The following is a 22,192-nucleotide window of genomic DNA, read 5'->3' on the forward strand; positions in this document are numbered from 1 at the left end:
AGAGAAAGAGAGGAGAGAGAGAATGGGGGAGAGAGAGGATGAGAGAGAGTAGGGGGAGAGAGGGGAGGGGAGATAGAGAAGGGAGGAGAGAGAGAGAAGGGAGAGAGAGAGAAGAGGGGAGAGAGAAGGGGGCGATGGAAGCGTGGGGGTCCTTTCCCCACACAAGCCATAGGTGACTGGGCAATCTGAACCCAAGCACCAAGTTGAAAGCGGCCGAAGGAGCGCATCCCTCGGGACAGCCCCCACTCTCCCACGGCCACCCTCCGCGGGCTGCGGGTCGGTGGAGCGGAGGTGTGAGACAATGTTCATCCCTTCACAGTGATGTGATGGACGCGGGGTTCTGGACCAATCGCTGACAAGTCCCGCCCCCCCCGGCAACGTCATGTCCGTTATTGGACTTTTTTGTTGAGTGGCAGTCGGTCCATTGGCCTGTAGGAGGCGCCGCCTTTCAGGTAGGTGGCATTTTGTCAGAGCGGCCATTCGATGAGATTGCTTTTAGGCAACGCAGCTTTTCGATTCATTGGCTTTTAGGCGTCCCGCCCTTTCTGTTAGTTTGCATTTAGGCATCCCATCCTTTCGGATAGTAGGCTTCGTCTTCGTACTCTTTCAGTTTATTGGCGTTTCGGCCTTGTTTCCATTTGGTTCTTTGGCTTTGACTTCTTTGCATCGGCCTCTCGTCCGTCGGCGCCACGTCCGCACACGGGAAGTTATAAATCAGTTTTCCCTCTCCTAGATGGACTGCCTTCCCAGGCTGACGAGCCCCATCTGCCCGAGACTCGGGGGGTCGGGAGCGTCTACCTTCCCATGCAGGTCTATAGCTGGTGGGACATACCTTTGGTTATTCTGGCTGCTTTTCTGAAGCAGTGTGAAGTTTAGATGGTCAATGGTGGCGAGTCTGGTCTGTGTGATGGACCCAGCGACATCCACAATGAATGATTGAAGGAATGCTTTATTCGATTGTAACAAGTCACAGTGAAATTCTTCGCCTGCATACCCAAGGTAGCGGCGTCCTCACTCCACATGGTCGGGAGTCGTCTGCCGTAGCGTCTGCCACAGCGGCCCTCGGCTATTTCTTATGGTCTTAGGCAGAGGCTGTTCCCAAATCATGCTGCAATGCAACCCAACAATATACTTTGTATAGTGCATCTGTGGAAGTTTGTAAGGGTATTTGAAGTCATGCCAAATTTCTTCAGTCTCCTGAGGAAATAGAGGTGTTGGTGTGTGTCATCTTGGCTGTTGCTTCAATGTGGTTGGTCCATGACAGATCATGGGTAATATTTATGCCAAGGAATTTGAAGCTCTCACCATTTCTACTTCGACACCACTGAGGCTGATTGGAGCATCCTGAAGACAACAACTAGCTCCTTTGTGTTGCTGACATCGAGGGAGAAGTTGTTGTCCTAGTACCACAATGGCAAATTCTCTATCTCCCTCTGGTACTCTGTCTCACTATTGTTTGTGAGGGAACTTCCATGAACTGGCCTTTAAATGACTCCCACCACAAGACTGTTTTGAATCTTGCTAGCTTGTCTTTTGTTTTGAATGAGTTGAATAGGATTTAATATCCAGTGCTATTGACCACTTTGTGGGCACTATCTTCCAATAACTGAAAAAGGGAGGGGAGGGAACAAACAGGCGAAAGGAGAAAAAAAACAAAAAAACAAAGGAGGTACAAAATGGGAGCACACTCAAGTGAGTTACAATTACAAGGATAGAGTCAAATGACGATGCTTATTTTCAGCATCATATGTCCAGCAAGAGTTATAAGAGTCAATCCTAAACTTCATTGTTAGTGCATTTCATTGTGGTTAAATGCCATACCACAAAACATTTTGTTAGTAATATAACATTTAAATGCAGAGAATGGAACAGAATGCTATTTGTATCAAAGACAATAAAATTGAAAGATTTCTTTGCAAGCAAGAAATTTAATATTTTGAATTTTCTTTTGAGCCAGCTACAATGTTACACAACAATGGGAGTTAACTTCCAACCGAACAACTACATGTTTTATTGAGGACATTCGAAAGGGGTGAACCAAATGAACAATAGTAGAACAAAAGAGTAAAATACATTGTACCAAGTCTTAGTTTGTATTCATAATTTCAACTTTTTGAGGAGGAATTTCATACTATTAAAATCTTTAGGATTTATGAAGTTTCAATGTTAAACTTCCCTGCGAAACCTCCCTTTCAAATAAACACACAAGGATTAACCATGGGTTGTCAATCAACTCTGTTATTTTATATTATGTTTGAATCCTGCAGAATCAAACTCTGGAGTAACATCATCCAAGAATACAAATGTCAAACTGCAGGTGTCTTAATGTCGAACTGGGAGCTCAAATCCAGTCATTATAATGACAAATTACATAATTTAATCTGGAAAGGTGCAATTGTTCCTTGATTCTTAGCTGCCGCGGAAACCCCTCCCTAGGCTATTCCCACCTAATCTCCTTGCAGCAGTCGCCTAGATTTCTAAATGCTGCTCTTTGTTTTCTGCAATTTTTTCATATTATCCTTCCCTCTAGCCCCACTATAAATTTTAATTAATTCCCCCTCCCTTCACCCCACTCACCATCAACAACACCACAGTCACATCTTTGGAGTCTTTTAAGTCCCTGGGAACCATCATCTCCAAGGACCTTAAGTGGGGGGCTACCATTGACTCCACAGTCAAAAAGACACAACAGAGGATGTACTTCCTACGGCAGCTGAGGAAGCACAACCTGCTACAGGCAATGATGGTCCAATTCTACACAGCTACCGTAGAGCCTGCCTCACCTTCTCCATCATGGTCTGGTTTGGCTCAGCCACCGAGCACGATACCTGGAGGCTGCAGCGAATCGTCCGATCAGCTGAGAAGGTTATTGGCTCCAACCTTCCCTCCATTGATGAACTGTACACTGCAAGGGCCAGGAAGCGAGCGGGCAAGATCATCTCTGACCCCTCTCACTCTGGCCACAAACTCTTTGAATCACTTCCCTCTGGAAGGTGACTCCAGACTGTCAGAGCCAGACATAAAAACAGTTTTTGTCTACGAGCTCTACTCAACAGCCAAAAATCTGTCGCCTCCCTTTGATCTTGTATTTTGTTGGTTCACATGCTTGATCAATGGTGTTTTATCATTAATGTTTTATTATTATTAATGTTTAGTGTTTTCTGAGTCATTCGTAACTGCCACTGTATGTCACGTTGTTACTTGTGGGCGGAGCACCAAGGCAAATTCCTTGTATGTGAATACTTGGCTGATAAACTTAAGCCCCTGTCCCACTTACATGCCCTTGGCACGCTAATTACGCAACCTCGTGGTCGCGTTGATGCGCGACGGTCCCGCGAAGGTCGCGTGCAACTTCATGCACCCGCCCAGCCGTCTTGAGCTCGTGATGTCATTTGAAGACGGACACAAAATGCTGGAGTAACTCAGCGGGACCGGCAGCATCTCTGGACAGAAGTAATGGATGATGTTTCAGGTCGAGCCTCTTCCCCAGTCTGAAAGAAGGGTCTTGACCCGAAACGTCATCCATTGCTTCTCTCCAGAGATGCTGCCGGTCCCGTTGAGTTACTCCAGCATTTTGTGACTATCTTCAATTTTCTTGGCCCCGCTCTGGGAGTAGAAGTGGGGGCGGATCCGGACCGCAACGGTCGTGAGCTCCAGGCCAAGCCCGGTGATCGTTTGCCTGCTTCTGCTGCTGTTGGAGGTGAGACGTTGCGTCGCGCCAGGGTTTTGGGCCAGTACATGACAGGCCGGTGGCGAGCGCTACAAAATTTCGGAGCGCCGCGTGATACCGTGCACAACTCCATACCCGTCCGCGCTTCTCAGTGGGACCAGCCTCGCGCGGCCACATGATGCCCGCGCGCCTCAACGCGACGATGAGGTCGCGTAATTTGCGTGCCAAGGACACGTAAGTGGGACAGGACCTTTTCTTACTTCTGTGGCAGAGAATTCCACAGATTCACAACTCTTTGTGTTAAAAAGTTTATCCCCATCTCAGTCCTAAATAACCTCCCCCTTATTTGTAAACTGTGACCCCTGATTCTGGACTCTCGCAACATTGGGAAAAGAATTCCTGCATCTAGCCTGTCCAATCCTTTAAGAATTTAATGCTTCTAGGAGATCTCCGCTCATCCTTCTAAATTCCAGTGAATATAAGCCCAGTCGACCCATTCTTCCATTATTTGTCAGTCCTGCTATCCCGGGAATTAACCTGGTGAACCTATGCAGCACTCCCTCAATAGCAATAATGTTCTTCCTCAAATTAGGAGACCAAAATTGCACACAATAATCCAGGTGTGGTCTCACTAGGGCTCCTTGCTCCTAAACTGAAATCCTCTCGCAATGAAGGCCAACATGCCATTAGCCTTCTTCAGTGCCTGCTGTACCTGCATGCTTACTTTCAGTAACATGTACAAACACACCCAGGTCACGTGGCACCTCCCCTTTTCCTTATCTGACACCAATCAAATAATGTGTAAGAAGGAACTGCAGAAGCTGGTTTAAACCAAAGATAGACACAAAAAGCTGGAGTAACTTAGCAGGACAGGCAGCATCTCTGGAGAGAAGGAATGGGAGGAACGCCACCCATTCCTTCTCTCCAGAGATGCTGCCTGTCCCGCTGATTTACTCCAGCGTTTTGTGCCTACCATTCAGATAGTAATCTGGCTTCCTGTTCTTGCCACCAAAGTGGACAACCTCACATTTATCCACATTATACTGCACCTGCCATGCATTTGCCCACTCACACAACCTGTCCAAGAGACCCTCACATTTATCCACATCATACTGCATCTGCCATGCATTTGCCCACTCGCCCAACCTGTCCAAGTCACCCTGCATCCTCATAGCATCCTCTTCACAGTTCACACTGCCTCCCAGTTTTGTGTCATCTGCAAATTTGCTAATGTTACTTTTAATTCCTTCATCTAAAGCTTAATGTATATTGCAAATAACTGCAGACCCAGCACCGAGCCTTGCGGCACCCCACTAGTTACTACCTCCCATTCTGAAAGGGAGCTGTTAATCTCTACTCTTTGTTTCCTGTCTGCCAACCAATTTTCTGTCCATGTCAATACCTTACCCCCAATACCATGTGCTCTAATTTTACCCACTAATCTCCTCTGTGGGAACTTATCAAATGCTTTCTGAACTGGCCATACTGAATTTGTTGGCTATATCTTTGTAAGCTGTTTGAACAAAGGTGTAACATTTGCAACTCTTCAGTCCCCAGGCACAACTTCCATACCTTCAGATCTTTAATAGATTGTAAACAATATAAATTCCACCCTTAATCCCCACGCCAACAAGAATGCATCTAGGCAAGTCATTTATTCACTATCTACAGCTTCTTAATTATACCCCTTACCAATTTTCAGTCCATCCAATATCTCGCCTTCCTTGCCAAAATTCAAGCTAGAACGTTATCCTTGGTAAAAACAAATTTAAAGTGCCTTTAGTATCCCAGCAATGCTCTCTGTGCCCATGAGTTGACCACCTTGATCTCTGATTAGCTTCACTTACTGTTTACAAGTCTAAAGATTTTTTTTTCTCTTGGGGTAACACAGTAGTACAACTGGCAGTGTTGCCACCTCTCAGCTCCAGTTATCTAGGTTTGATCAGCAAGTAGTCCATGAACACAGAGAGTGCTGAATCTGTGGAATTTTCTGCCACAGAAGGTAGTTGAGGCCAGCTCATTGGCTATATTTAAGAGGGAATTAGATGTGGCCCTTGTGGCTAAAGGGATCAGGGGGTATGGAGAGAAGGCAGGTATGGGATATTGAGTTGGATGATCAGCCATGATCATATTGAATGGCGGTGCAGGCTCGAAGGGCTGAATGGCCTACTCCTGCACCTATTTTCTATGAACTCAGGGGCCTTTCCGTGTTTGTCAATGTGACTCAAAGAGAACACAATAGACTGCTGCAGTATAAAGGTATCAAGAGAGTTGCCTCAGCATATACCATTAACCTGCATGATGCATTGTCTGTGAATGTTGAGAAATTCCATTCTGTTCTAATACAGGCCTGAATTGAAATGCAGTTCCACAAAGCAATATGTATCCAGTCAGTGGCATTCTGCCCCTTGGGATCCTTAATCATTACAAAGATATACCTGCTGATCCACCCCTTGTTACTGTCAAGTATGAAATCTGACTCTCTGAATAGAGATCCCTAGTGATTTCATATACGCGGCCGTACATAGCCAACTGCATGGTGTTAAAGATACCTTAAACTGCAGCCTGGTAGCACCCAGGCGCACAAAAGTATATGCTACCGTCCATGTGGTCATTGGCTAGCTCCAAGGTTGCTATTGTGGCAGTAACAGGTGACATTTCAGTGAGAGCATTCACCGTAAAGTAAATTTCACACTTCCTCATCAAGGATGAGTTAGAAGAATTGTCTGAACAGAAGTGGCCTCCTGATATAAACTTCTTCCTACTGCACCTCTCTCTCTTCCACCGTGAATTAACAGTGCCTGGAAATATGTGGTGTATTCCAAGGGATACGCCTACAAAAGACTCATCAGGGAGAATTAAGTTTCAACAGAAGCCTTAAAAAAGCAGAATCCTTCAACACTTGTCATTCCCCTTGTCTCAATTATTCTACATTTTGAAGGAATTCTATAAACCATAAAAATATGATAGAATAATGCTAGATACCCACTAACCTGCAAACATTGTTCTCTTTAAATTGCTGCTTAAAGCCATGCATTTTTAAGAGAGGATATAGGTTGAAGTGTTTCTTTCTAAAATGAGAGCAAGGGCATTACATTGCAATCCACACTTTAACAGAATGATGTACCTTCCATTTTTACTTCCAGAAATCATTCAACCAGTACCACTATGGCATCCAGTACAACTCTCATCTGCAAAAATATTCACACGCTGTGGTTATAATTAAACACATCTTTGTCTCTAATTTTGACCACATCCTGGAGATTTTGTATTTGCACAACGATCTTTGTACCATTCTGCTGTTTGGCATTTGTCATTGTATTTGTTTTAACTTGTATTGTATCTATTGTTTCAGGGAATTTCACTGCACCCAGGTGTAAATAATGATAAACTAATCTGAATGAGAGTAATAAAGCCTCTGTCCACTTAGGAGACGTAAACAGCAACCTCTGGTGACCTTGCCCGCCACCCAAGGTTTCCATGAGGTCACCAGAGGTTTTGGTCACTCTCCCTAATGGTCGAAAGTGGTTTCCGCGTGGTCGAGGCGTCATCTAGGTTGCTGCTATTTTTTCATCATGATTAAAACCGGCCTCAACTAAAAATAGGTTGCCGTTTTAAAAATCGATAATTTTTTTGTTGCAGATCTAGTCGAAGCCGGTTTTCTTCATAGTCAGGTCACCTCGACCATGATTTTTTTTTTGGGTGGCGGGCAAGGTCACCAGAGGTTGCTGTTTATGTCTCCTAAGTGGGGCAGGGGCTTTATGCATGAAAGTACTGCCATCGAGATTTAAGGAAGCGGTTCCTCTTTCCATTTCTCTTCTAATATCCTCTGAATGCTTGGTTTTGTTTCTCAAACTTTGTCAATTGGCATTTAGAAAGATAGTACAGAAATCAGGGGGTGGATCAGCAGCTATTTTCCCCTTAATGTAGCTCCAGAGTACTCCGGATTATCTATCTATATTACTAAATCTCTGTTCTTGACCGCTTTTGGCCTTCTGTGCTGCGATTTCCGAGAGAACGCCGCCACCTACGGCCGTCATTTTTGGCCACCTCGCTCAGAGCCCCCCTCCGCCGCATGTGTGCCGAGGACTTTTCCCGTCGATGGAAAATTACAGAGATATTAATCTTTTTACACAATTCCCCATTCTCTCTGCTGCCCCTGCTGGAGGGACTATAAAACCAGGAAGTGGCGTGCCTCAATCAGTCTCTGCAAGTGGTGTGCCTCAATCAGTCTCTGCAAGTGGTGTGCCTCAATCACTCTGCAACATGGAGGGCACTCTGAGCTCTGAATGACACTGAACAAATTTCTTCACACCTGTGAGTAAGTACCCTTAAGTGGCTTTTTCACGGGGCGACTTGACGCAAGAGTGATCCAGAGTTTAACATCGTGGGAACCTTGTGCGATAACAGTACGGCATTCGTGGACCACCGTGGACCACCGTGGCGCTAACGGCAGGTAGTCGTGTAACTTGGTCACTCGGGAGAAAATTCAAGAAAGTTTGAATTTCTCCAAGAGTGACTTGTACACTTGTGGTTGAGCATTGCAACATTGTATGAACATAGTGGCCAGTGCGATATCCATGCGATATCCGTAATAACTCTTGCGGGTACCGTGGGAACTCCTGCGAACGGTGAGTAACTGAGCAGTTTGATTGTCAGTGCTTGTTTTACCTCATTGTTAAATAAATATATTTTTTACTCTCAGATTGATGTCTGCAATTCTTCATTAACACATCACTACAAGATGAATGTCTCTAATGTTATAATCCCTCTCATGCTGAAATACAAAATAGTTGAAGGGAGGTGAAATAATCACATTTTCATTCTTTTTCATTTTTGAGTGTTCAGGTACCTCACTTGCTGAGCTATTTTACTCCAGCAGTTTGTGTCTCTTTTTGTCTAAAGCAGTTTCTAAGACTGTAGGAACTCCGCGGGCCAGGCAGCATCTACGGAGGGAAATGGACAGGCGACCCTTTCTTCAGGCTGCCATATCTCTCTCCCCCCCCCCCCCTACTCCCACCCACACACACAAATGCTGGAGAAACTCAGTGGGTGCAGCAGCATCTATGGAACGAAGGAAATAGGCAACGTTTCGGCCCGAAACGTTGCCTACTTCCTTCGCTCCATAGATGCTGCTGCACCCGCTGAGTTTCTCCAGCATTATTGTGTACCTTCGATTTTCCAGCATCTGCAGTTCCTTCTTAAACACAAATGCACCGAGTTCCTCCAGCATTTCGTGTTTTGCTCAGTATTCCAGCATCCGCTGTCTCCCGCGTCTCCAATAAAACAAAACTACTGTCAAAAGGGTGAAGAATAGGGGAAGAGATAGATATATTCCTGATTAGTGCGGCTGTCAGGAGGTTATGGGGAGAAGGCAAGAGAATGTGGTTGAGAGGGAGAGATAGATCAGCCGCGATTGAATGGCGGAGTGGACTTAATGGACCGAATGGCCTAATTTTGCTCCTATAACTAACAAAGATAGTAATTGTTAGGGAAATGTAGTTATTAAAGACGAGGGGGAGCAGAAATGGGCAGTCTGGGATGGCTCGCGAGATACTTGCATAGAGGCACAAACGTTAAAGAAAGGGCAGATAAACAGAGAGGGGGGGGGGACTTCCCTCAGTGCCCATCTGTTACCATTAATTGGACAGTTCGGTCTGTGAAACGCAACACGCCAGCCCCGACATCCATCCCGGTGGTCAGTCCTTTGAGGATAGACACCAGTTGCTTGGAGTAACTCAGCCGGACAGGCAGCAAATCTGGAGAGAAGGAACGGGTGGCGTTTCGGGTTGAGAGCCTTCTTCAGACTGAGGTCAATCCCCTGAATGGATAACAGGAGTCCCAGCCAACACGACAATCGCCCGCTGCACAGTCTCGGAGCTTCCACTGCGAAAACGGTGCCTACATTTGAGCACTTATGTAACTGAACCATCCTACCACCAACCACAGAGCATTCCTGAACTACTACCTACCTCATTCGAGACCCTCGGACTATCTTAGATCGTATACTCACTGGCTTTATCGAGTTACAGTGTGGAAACCGGCCCTTCGGCTCAACTTGCCCATACCGGCCAAAATTCCGGTAGGCGGCGCGACTCTCGTCAGCTGCGGCCTCTGCAGTCCGTCTGCGTTTTTATTATTTTATGTCTATGTTTTTATGTAGTTTTTGTTATTTTTGTTGGGGTATGTGTGTGGGGGGGTGGGGGTGGTGTGGGGGGGGTTGGGGGTAACTTTTAAATCTCTCCCTGCACGGGAGACCCGACCTTTTCTTTGTCGGGTCTCCGTTGTCGTTGGGGCTGCAATGAGGAGCGGCCTCCAACAGGAAGACCGGGGGCTCTGGTGCCGACTACTCACCTCACCGTCGCGGAGCTGGCCGAGTCCAGAGCGGGTGGAGCTGTGGTGGACGCTGCTGCGACCCGACCCCCGGAGATTCGGTGGCTGCAACTGCGGGTTTGGCGGACGGTAACACCGGGAGCCCGCGGGTCCCTGGAGGGAGACCGCTTTTCGGGGCTTCCGCAGCGGCGACTTCTCCCGCCCGAGTTGCGGGGTTGAAGAGCACCTGGAGCGGGGCCTTACAGCACCGCCCCGCGCGGCTTGGAATGGCTGCGGGCTGCGAGCGCACGCCGGGGGCTCTAACATCAAGACCCGGTGTGCGACCTTGCATCACCCGGCGTGGCGTTAATGGCCACGGGACAATTCGCCATCGCCCGCCGGGGGCTTTGACTTTGACTGTGACATCGGGGGGAGAGTGCAGTGGAGAGAGAAGTTTTTTTGGCCTTCCATCACAGCAATGTGATGGATGTTTATGTAAATTATGTTGTGTCTTGGGTCTATTTGTTTGTAATGTATGGCTGCAGAAACGGCATTTCGTTTGGACCTCAAGGGGTCCAAATGACAATAAATTGAATTGTATTGTATTGTATTGTATGTCCCATCGAAACTAGTCCCATCTGCCTGCGTCTGGTCCATATCCCTCCCAACCTGTCTTATCCATGTACCTGTCTAAATGTTTCTTAAATGTATGGATGGACCCAGCCTCAACTACCTCCTCTGGCAGCTTGTTCCATACACCCACCACCCTTTGTGCGAAAATGTTACCCCTCACTCAGATTCCTATTAGATCTTCCCCCCTCACCTTGAACCTATGCCCTCTGGTCCTCGAATCCCCTCTGTGGGCAAAGGACATATATTACCCTGGACTCTGTCTATTTCCCTGCCTGTTCGTCTCATGGTTTTGTACACCTCTCAGCCTCTGTCCCCAGTGTGAAGTTAAGGGCTTGTTTATGGGCGCCCTGGGCTGAGAACTCTGGAAGATGGGTTTTAGACTTTATCGGGAATCGAGATAGACCCTGTAATGCAGGAGCAAAGAATCGCAGACGCTAATCTGCATTGGAAAGACACAATATGCGGGAGTAACTCAGCGCTGAAGAAGAGTCCCGACCCGAAACATCATCTATCCATGTTGTCTAGCGATGCTGCCTGACCCGCTGAGTTGCTCCAGCGCTTTGTGTCTTTCCACTCGACCTGTAATAAGTCTCGGCTGGGTGTTTACTGGGATCTCTGGTGTTTAATAGACGTCCTGATGTTGTTTTTGATCGGGTTTACTACTGACAGTATTTAATCAGATCCATATTAAATCATTTCCCCTTCACCTTAAACCTATGTAATCTGGTCCTCGATTCGCCTACTCTGGGCAAGAGACTGTGCATCTACCCGATCGATTCCTCGCATGATTTTAAACATTATCTTGCACACAGCGTTGTTCCCTTCACCTCTCCATTTATGGCTCGATTGTTACTATTTATTGTCTGTCTACTGACTGGTTAAACGTTTGAAAGTTTCACCTCTCAGTAGATAATAAAATAAGACAACCATCACGGTCAATGTGAGACAAAGTCTTTATTCCTATTTGACAAAATAAAAAGACGACTTCTGGCACATATTGAGGGAAGGTCTCCGTTGAAAGATGAGCTTCACCCAGTGAGACTTCCTCTTAATTCTCTTTTTAATTAATCTCACCCTTCTGCCTTCACGCAAGCGTTCTCGATGCACATAGTTAGTATAGGCATGTCTCCAAATGAGCCAATTCAACCAAGGGAGGAATATAGTGTGTGAAAAAAACCAATATAGTGTGTGAAAACAAAGTAACATCATTTGTGCCACGTGATTAACAACACTACAGTTCACGATGTTCACTCAAGATTAACGGGAAAGCTCGGGAGACGGACAAGTCACTCGCACAAATAACAGAAATGCCGAGTACCGTGGGAACTCTTTATCTACCCCCCGTTATATCGTGCGAAACTCGTGCTGGACCACGACCACTTCACTCTGGTGACATCTTGCGTCAACTCGCCCCATGAAAAAGCCCCATTAATGTGGTTTGAAAATGAAAATATGGTTAGTTTGAAATACAAAAGCACTGCCTGCAAATGGTTGTTTGGGGGTTTGGGTTCCTCTCTCTCCCCACCTCTCTCTCTCCCTATCCCTCTCTCTTTCTCTCTCTCTCCCCCCCCCCCGTCTCTTTCCCTTTCTCTCTCTCCCCTCCTCTCTCCCCATCCCTCCCCCCCTCTCCTCTCCCCTCCTGTCCTCTTCCCCCCCTCTCCTCTCCCCCCTCTCCTCCCCCCCCTCCTCTCCCCCCCCCTCCACTCCCCCCCCTCCACTCCCCCCCCTCCTCTCCTCTCCCCCCTTCTCCTCCCTTCTCCTCTCCTCCCCTCTCCTCCCTTCTCCTCTCCCCCCACCCCTTCTCCTCTCCTCGCGCCCCTTCTCCTCTCCCCCACTTCTCCTCTCCCCCCCTTCTCCTCTCCCTCCCCTCTCCTCTCCCCCCCCCTCTCTCCCCTCTTTTTCTCCCCCTCCTCCCCTCCACCCCCTCCCCCACCGTCCCTCCCCTAAACCCCCCTCCCATCCACACACCCCCACCCCCTTCCTTCCACCCTCCCTGCTCCCCATCTCTCCCCCTCCCCTCACCTCATCCCCCTCTCAGCACACCCTCTCTCCCCCCTCTCTCTCCCTCCTCTCTCTCTCCCCTCTCTGTCCCCCCCTCTCCCCCCTCTCTCCCCTCTCTCCTCCCCCCTCTCTCCTCCCCCCTCTCCTCTCCCCCCTCCCCCCTCTTTTTCTCCCCCTCCTCCCGCCCATCCCCTCCCCCACCGTCCCTCCCCTAAACCCCCCCCCCCCCTCCACACCCCCCTACCCCCTTCCCTCCACCCTCCCTCCCCCTCCCTGCTCCCCACCTCTCCCTCTCCCCCTCCCCTCACCTCAACCCCCTCTCAGCACACCCTCTCTCTCCCCCTCTCCCCCCCACCCCTCTCTCCTCCCCCCCTCTCTCCTCCCCCTCTCTCCTCCCCCTCTCTCTTTCCCCTCTCTCCTCCCCCTCTCTCCTCTCCCTCTCTCCTCCCCCTCTCTCCTCCCTCCCCCTCTCCCTCCTCTCCCCTCCCTCCCCTAAACCCCCTCCCCTCCACACCCCCTACCGTCTTCCCTCCACACCCCCTACCCTCTCTCCCCCCCCCCTCTCCTCCCCCCCTCTCCTCCCCCTCTCTCCTCCCCCCCTCTCTCCTCCCCCCCTCTCTCCTCCCCCCTCTTTCCCCCCCCCTCTCTTCTCACCCCCTCTCCCCTCCCGCCTCTCTCCTCTCTCCTCCCCCTCTCTCTCTCTCTCCCCCTGTCTCCTCCCCCCTCTCTCTCTCTCCTCCTGTCTCTCTCTCCCCTCCTCCCCTCCATCCCCTCCCCCTCCCTCCCTCCCTCCCTCCCCTAAACCCCCTCCCCTCCACACCCCCTACCCTCTTCCCTCCACCCTCCCTCCCCCTGCTCCCCACCCTCTCAGCACCCCATCTCTCTCCCCCTCACTTTCACCCTCTCTCTCTCCTCCCCTCCCTGCTCCCCAACTTTCCACCCTTACCCACCCTTCCTCTTCTCCTCCTCTCCACCCCCCTCTCCCTCTTGCCCCTCTCTCTGTGTTTCTGTCTCTCTCTCTCTGTCTCTGCCCCTTCTCTATCTGCCCTCACTCTCTACCCCTGCCCCCCCCCCCCCCCCTCTCTAGATGTGACTGCAAGTTGGGGGCTATGCGTCAGTAGATAGGGTGGTTATGGGGTAAAAGGAGCAAATTAATAATATTAATATAATATCAAGGGGGGTAATTAGCGTGAGTGCGGGGGGGGGGGGTGGATAATTAGTGTGTGTGACGCTGCATGCCGCCTCCCCCCCACAACCGCACGTTGGGGGAACAGACCCAACGGGTCTGCACTTGGTCTAGTACTTATTTAAATTACTGTGTCGGCATGGTGGCGCAGCGGTAGAGTTGCTGCCAGAGACCCGGGATCGATCATGACTACGGGTACTGTCTGTACGGAGTCTGTATGTTCTCCTCATGACTGCGTGGATTTTCTCAGAGATCTTCCCTCACTCCAAAGCGTACACGTTTGTAGGTTAATTGGCTTCGTATCAATGTAAATTGTCCCTAGTGTGTGTAGGATAGTGTTAGTGTGCGGGGATCGCTGGTCAGCGCGAACTTGGTAGGCTGAAGAACCTGTTTCCGTGCTGTATCTCTAAACTAAATATAGAACAGGACAGGAACAGTTCCTCCAATCCACAACGATCTAGCCAAATATGATGCCAAGTTAAACTAATCTCTTCTGCCGGCACATGATCTATATCCCTCCATTCCCTGCATAGCCATCTGTCTAACCAAAACCCTCTTAAATACCACTGTCCTATCTCCCTTCACCACCAGCCCTGACATTACATTCCAGGCACCCACCACCACTCTTTATGCAGTTATAAAAAAAACTTGCCCTGCACATCTTTTTTCAGTTTAAAGATACAGCGCGGAAACAGGCCCTTTCGGCCCACCGGGTCCATGCCGACCAGCGATCCCCACACATTAACACTATCCTATACCCACTAGAGACAATTTTTTTTAACATTTACCAAGCCAATTAACCTACATACCTGTATGTCTTTGGAGTGTGGTAGGAAAGCGAAGATCTCGGAGAAGACCCATGCAGGTCACGGGGAGAACGTACAGACTCCATACAGACAGCACCCATAGTCGGGATTGAACCCGGGTCTCCGGCGCTGCATTCGCTGTAAGGCAGCAACTCTACCGTTGCGCCACCATGGCCCCATCTCCTCTAAATATTGCCCTATAATCATTGGCATTTCCATCATGACATGCCTTTCTGCCCACTACTTTCCCATTAGGAATGTCCTGTAGATTCCATTTCTTAAAAAAAGGATTAAAAAAAAAAAAATAACCTAAGTATCCAAAAAACAAACTGATCCCATTCACACAAGAATTCACAATATAACATCATCATTAACTATCACTGTCATAAATGTACATGCCAGATGGAAGGAATTTAATATTTAATTCCCATAAATTAATCAAGAAACATCCACTCAATATAATTAAAATTATAATTTTTTTTGCACAATACATGGGACTGAAACTTATATGTAGTATAAAAATATTGACTATGGGTAGACAATAACACAAAATATAGACGATTTAGATGCTCTTATGACATGATTGTCCAAAAACCCCCCATTAAAATCATCTTGCGAGTGGGTTTTTCTGGAACGCGATCGATTGGAACGCATTTGCGGTGAATTTGAACCCCATATCGGCAGGAAAAACACTGCTGGTTCGTATGGGGCCCAAATCACACTTTCGAAAATTATCACCAATGCATCCACGATTTCTAGAGCCACTTCCTTAAGTACCCTGGGATGCAGACCATCAGGCCCTGGGGATTTATCAGCCTTCAGTCCCATCAGTCAATTCAACACCATTCCCTGCCTAATGTGGATTTCTTTCAGTTCCTCCGTCACCCCAGATCCTCTGGCCGCTACTATATCAGGAAGATTGTTTGTGTCCTTAATGAAGACAGATCCAAAGTGCCTGTTCAACTCATCTGAAATTCCTTGTTCCCCATAATAAATTCACAATTTTCGGTCTTCAAGGGTTCAACTTTGGTCTTAATGCGGCTTTTTCACGGGGCGATTTGACGCAAGAGTTAACCAGAGTTTAACATCGTGGGAACCTCGTGCGATAACAGTACGGCATTTGTGGACCACCGTGGACCACCGTGGCGCTAACGGCAGGTAATCGTGTAACTTGGTGACTCGGGAGAAAATTCAAGCAAGTTTGAATTTCTTCAAGAGTGACTTGTACACTTGTGGTTGAGTATTGCAACATTATATGAACGTAGTGGCCAGTGCGATATCCGTGCGATATCCGTATTAACTCTTGTGGTTACCATGGGAACTCCTGCGAACGGTGAACCCGGAAGCTGGACAGAGGGGACAGAAGGTGAGTAAAAATTGTCTTCTGTGGGATTGAATTTAAAAAATAAAGATTTGCATCCGCATATGGACATCAACTTATTCATGAGTTATGTTAATGAGATTCAAGAAAATAACTATAATCTTTAAAAGGGACTTTAAAAGGGACTTTACTGAAAGGTCCCGCATTTTTATGGTCCGTGAGAAATTTTTCACATGTACTTCTTTGAGAGATACAGCTCGGAGTCCTCGCCGACTAGCGATCGATGCCTTTCCGAAGCAGGGTCCGGAACGCGACCAATCAATGTTCTCCAGAGACCCGTGTAAAAGAGTGAACTGCACATGCTGGTTTAAACCGAAGACAGACACAAAAAGCTGGAATAACTCAGCGAGTCAAGCAGCATCTCTGGAGAAAAATAGCTGATGTTTCGGGACGAGACACATCTTCAGACTCAATTCCGATTAGGATGTCTGAAGAAGGGTTCCGATTCGAATCGCCACCTATTCTTTTTCTCCAGAGATGCTGCCTGACCCGCTGACTTACTCCAGCTTTTTATGTTTTTCTTCCCAGATCTGACACCTGCTGAGTTACACCAACATTTTGTGTCCTTTTGTGCGTATTAACCAGCATCTGCAGTTCCTTTAGACATTACCTAACTTCAGATTTTAGAGATATAGCGCGGAAACAGGCCCTTCGGCCCACCGAGTCCGCGCCGACCACCTATTCTTATCCGGCTTCAGAACGGTTCTTCATTCCATTCGTTTGGGCACTGACCCGACCTACCAACCTACCTCAATGCGGACATTGGATTTATTCCCCTTGGAACTGTCCTGAAAACATATATTCTGAACTCTGGTATTTTCCTCTTCGCTCTACCTGGTGTTCTTGTGCATGTGTCGGAAGGAACAGCAGATGCCGGTTTAAAGAGAATGCTGGAGTAACTCGACGGTTCAAAATGCTGGAGTAACTCAACGGGACATGCAGCATCTCTAAAGAGAAGGAACGGGTGACGTTTCGGGTCGAGGCCCTTCTTCAGACTGTACGTGGCTTGGTTATATTCATGTATAGCATTATCTGATATGATTGTATAGCACGCAAACAAAAGTTTATTCCCTGCATAGAATCATACAGCGTAGAAACAGGCCCTTCGACCCAACTTGCCCACACCGACCAATATGTCCCATCTACACTAGTCCCACTTGCCCGCGTTTGGCCCATAACCATCTAAACCTATCCTATCCATGCTTCAGTCTAATGCGTCTTAAACATTGCGACAGTACCTGCCTCAACTACCTTAACGGATAGCTCATTCCATACACCCACCACACTTTGCGTAAAATAGTTACCCCTTAGGCTCTCATTAAATCATTCCCCCCGAACCTAAACCTGTATCTGCCGGTTCTCGATATGAGACAATAATAACAAACCAAAGCGAGTTAGGACATCAACGGGGAGATCCTGGATAAACCCAAGGTAGCCACAAAATGGAGGAACTCAGCGCAACAGGCAGCATCTCTGGCGAGAAGGAATGGGTGACATTTCGGGTCGAGACCCTTCTGATATGCTGCCTGTCCCGCTCAGCTACAGGTTGTGTCTATCTTCGTTTTAATCCAGCATCTGCAGTTCCTTCCTGGCCGAACCCGATTGAAAGATGAGAGGCTGGGCGATAGAGCACTGGGTGTGACAAGGATCAGGCTTCAGTAAGCAAAGTAAAGAGAGGTGGCAACGTTATGGAAATGAAGCGGGTAATCCGAGTGATGGCGAGACGGTATCCTCTAATGTGTCGGAAAGAACTGTAGATGTTGGTTTGCGCCGATGATAGACACAGTAATACTGGAGACAGACATAACATCATGGACGGGCAGCATCTGGATAAAAGGAATGGGTGACGTTTCGGGACGAGACTCTGAAGAAGGGTCTCGAACCGAAACGTCACACATTCCTTGTCTCCAGAGATGCTGCCCGTCCCGCTGTGTTACTCCAGCATTTCGTGTCTATCTTCCGTATGCTCTGTGATGGTCATCTCGGAGTCAAGTAGCAACTCTGGTCTGTAGACACGAGGAATTGCAGATGCAGGAATCACGAGCAAAACACAGAGCGTTGGACGAGCCTGACCCTTTGAGTTCCTCCATCACTTTGTGTTGAAGTCAGGTCTGGACATTGCTTGGCTCAGTCTCAGGCGCCGGCTAACTAGGAAGGTCGAGTCAAAGTCCAGCACCAACACTCAAGAAATAACGTTTGCGGCCTGATGTTCCCAATATTTAATTGAAATCATTAATAAAGTAAATAAATAGATACCGGTCTAATCAGTATCTACGGGATTGGACAGGCTAGATGCAGGAAGAATGTTCCCGATGTTGGGGGAGTCCTGAACCAGGGTCCCAGTTTTACAGTCTACCGTGGGAACTCTTTAACTCAGTAAAGTAAAGTAAAGTAAAGTAGCCTTTATTGTCATATCAGCGCACAGGCAGCAGTTGATTGTTGCTCTATTCAGTTTCCCAGGGGGTCGGGACGGGACTGGAGTTGGGAGGGAAAGGTGGGGGAGTCGAGGGAGAGGAGGGGGAGACAGATGGGGGTGTCTTCATTTACTGGCGGCGGGTGTCTGTCACTGAAACAGGCAGGTGAGATTTCACATCCACCTTGTGTGTGCCTCTCTCTCTCTCCCCCTCCCTCCCTCCCTCTTACACAGGCTGAGAGACTCTGCCTCTGTGAGTGTACGTCTCTTTCTCCCCCTCTCCCACACACAGTAAGACCGAGGTACTGTGCTCAGTCCATCTGTGTCTCCCACATACACAGTAAAACATGTCTCCAAATGAGCCAATTCAACCAAGGGAGGATATTTATAGTGTGTGAAAAAAAAGTGACATCATTTGTGCCACATGATGATTTAACAACACTTCACAATGTTCATTCAAGATTTAACGGGAAAGCTCGGGAGACGGACAAGTCACTCGCACAAATAACAGAAATGCCGAGTACCCGTGGGAACTCTTTATCTACCTCCCGTTATATCGTGTGATATCGTGCTAGACCACGACCACTTCACTCTGGTTACATCTTGCGTCAAGTCGCCCCGTGAAAAAGCCGCTTAACTAATTCTTTCCTCTTCACATACCTAAAGAAGCTTTATATTCTTGGCTAGCTTACCTTCGTACCTCATCTTTTCTCCCTGTATTGTATTATTAGTTACCTTCTGTTGTTCTTTAAACATTACCCAATCCTCTTGCTTCCCGCTCATCTTTGCTACGTTGTACTTCATCGCTTTAATTTTTATACTGTTGCCCCTTACACCCTTTGGAATCTTTCTTCCACCTAGGAATGAACTGATCCTGCACCTTCTGTATTATTCCTAGAAACACCTGCCATTTTTGTTCCACTGTCATCCCTGCTACGGTATCTTTCCAGTCAAATTTGGCAGCCTTTGTCTCATGGCCCCGTGGTCCCCTTTATTCAACTGTAACACTGACACCTCCAATCTACTCTTCTCACTCTCCAATTGTTGATGAAACCTGACCATGTTATGGTCACTACCTCCTAATGGCTCATTAACCTCGAGGTCCTTTATCAAATCCGGTTCATTATATAACACTAAATCCAGAATTGCCTTCTCCCTGGTAGGCTCCAATACAAGCTGTTCAAAGAATCCATCACGAAGGGACTCTACAAAGTCCCTTTCTTGGGGTCCAATACCAACCTGATTTTCCCAGTCTACCTGCATGTTGAAATCTCTCATAACAACCACAGCATTACTTTTGCTACATGCCAATTTTAACTCCTGATTCAACTTGCTTGCTATGTCCAGGCTACTGTTTGGAGGCCTGTAGATTAGTCCCATTAGGGTATTTTTACTCTTACAATTCCTTAGTTCTATCCATACTGACTCCACATCTCCTGTTTCAATGTCACCCCTTGCAAGGGACTGAATTTCATTCCTCACCAACAGGGCAACCCCACCCTCTCTGCCCACCTGTCTGTCTTTTCGATAGGAGGTATACCCTTGAATATTCAGTTCCCAGCCCTGGCCCTCTTGCAGCCATGTCTCTGTAATTCCCACATCATACTTGCCAATTTCTACCTGAGCCTCAAGCTCGTCCATTTTATTTCTTATACTTCGCGCATTCATATACAGCACTTTGACCTCCGTATTCTCTTCCCCCCCTCGCACCACTCGCAATTGGCCCTGACTTTACTCTGTTGTCCCCTCTCGAGCTTTCCTTCCCATTAATTCGAGAATCTGCAAGGCTACTGCAAGGCCGTTCTGCCGGATTACTGCAAAAGCCTGTTTTACTATATGCTAACATCTTTAACTTAAAATGGAAGTTATAGCTAAAATAAACTAATATAAGCTAAATAAAATGGCGGCTAGCGCATTAACTCTTACAACTGTATTTATGTAACTGGTTCAATTGGGTTCTTGGTTAATGTCGACTTGTAGGATATTGTTCCTGGAGGATCACAATGCCATTAAATGTCAAAGTGGCTAGATTATCTTTTGTTGGAGATGGTCATTGTCTGGCACTTTTTTGACACATATGTTATTGGACATTTATCAGACCTGAATGTTGTGCACATCTTTGCTGGCTGCAATTTGGACTGCTTCATTTGCTGAGGAATTGCACTAACAAATTACAAGAGCAAACATCTCCATTTCAAACTTTATGATGTAAGGAAGATATTGATGAAGCAGCTGTAAATGGTTGGGCTTACGGCAATCCTTTGACTTCAGTTTCACTAGAGTGCCTTAAGTCATTCTCAACTCACCTCTGGAATTCAGCTCTTTGTTCCATATTTGAACCAAGGCTGTGACGGGTTATGAGTCTGAGTGTTCCGATTGAAACCCAACTATATAATGGAACACGAGCAGCTTGAATAGAGGCACAGATAATTCTGAAATTCAGATCTTCAATACTACTGCTGTATGGTTGTCTGGTCCAATAGGTTTTGTGGTATCATGTAGTTTCAGCTTTTTCTTGTTATTAAATTGCGTAAATAGAATTGCCCAGAAATTGACTTTTGTGTCAGTGAGGATCGCAGGAGGAAATTGAGATGAATTAGCTGCTTTGCACATCTGACCACATGCAAGCAAAGAGTCAGCATTTTTTTTGTTCACATAACTGGCCCTGGCATTATTCTTGTTTGCAGCAGTCCTCTTCTCCTCCTCTCCACCCCCCTCTCCCTCTTGCCCCTCTCTCTGTGTTTCTGTCTCTCTCTCTCTCTGTCTCTGCCCCTTCTCTATCTGCCCTCACTCTCTACCCCCGCCCCCCCCCCCCCCCCCCCCTCTAGATGTGACTGCAAGTTGGGGGCTATGCGTCAGTAGATAGGGTGGTTATGGGGTAAAAGGAGCAAATTAATAATATTAATATAATATCAAGGGGGGTAATTAGCGTGAGTGCGGGGGGGGGGATAGTTAGTGTGTGTGACGCTGCATGCCGCCTCCCCCCCACAACCGCACGTTGGGGGAACAGACCCAACGGGTCTGCACTTGGTCTAGTACTTATTAAAATTACTGTGTCGGCATGGTGGCGCAGCGGTAGAGTTGCTGCCAGAGACCCGGGATCGATCATGACTATGGGTGCTGTCTGTACGGAGTCTGTATGTTCTCCTCATGACTGCGTGGATTTTCTCAAAGATCTTCCCTCACTCCAAAGCGTACACGTTTGTAGGTTAATTGGCTTTGTATCAATGTAAATTGTCCCTAGTGTGTGTAGGATAGTGTTAGTGTGCGGGGATCGCTGGTCGGCGCGAACTTGGTAGGCTGAAGAACCTGTTTCCGTGCTGTATCTCTAAACTAAATATAGAACAGGACAGGAACAGTTCCTCCAATCCACAACGATCTAGCCAAATATGATGCCAAGTTAAACTAATCTCTTCTGCCGGCACATGATCTATATCCCTCCATTCCCTGCATAGCCATCTGTCTAACCAAAACCCTCTTAAATACCACTGTCCTATCTCCCTTCACCACCAGCCCTGACATTACATTCCAGGCACCCACCACCACTCTTTATGCAGTTATAAAAAAAACTTGCCCTGCACATCTTTTTTCAGTTTAAAGATACAGCGCGGAAACAGGCCCTTTCGGCCCACCGGGTCCATGCCGACCAGCGATCCCCACACATTAACACTATCCTATACCCACTAGAGACAATTTTTTTTAACATTTACCAAGCCAATTAACCTACATACCTGTATGTCTTTGGAGTGTGGGAGGAAAGCGAAGATCTCGGAGAAGACCCATGCAGGTC

The sequence above is a fragment of the Amblyraja radiata genome, chromosome 14 (genome assembly GCF_010909765.2).
Source record: "Amblyraja radiata isolate CabotCenter1 chromosome 14, sAmbRad1.1.pri, whole genome shotgun sequence".
In the NCBI taxonomy this organism is placed as follows: domain Eukaryota; kingdom Metazoa; phylum Chordata; class Chondrichthyes; order Rajiformes; family Rajidae; genus Amblyraja; species Amblyraja radiata.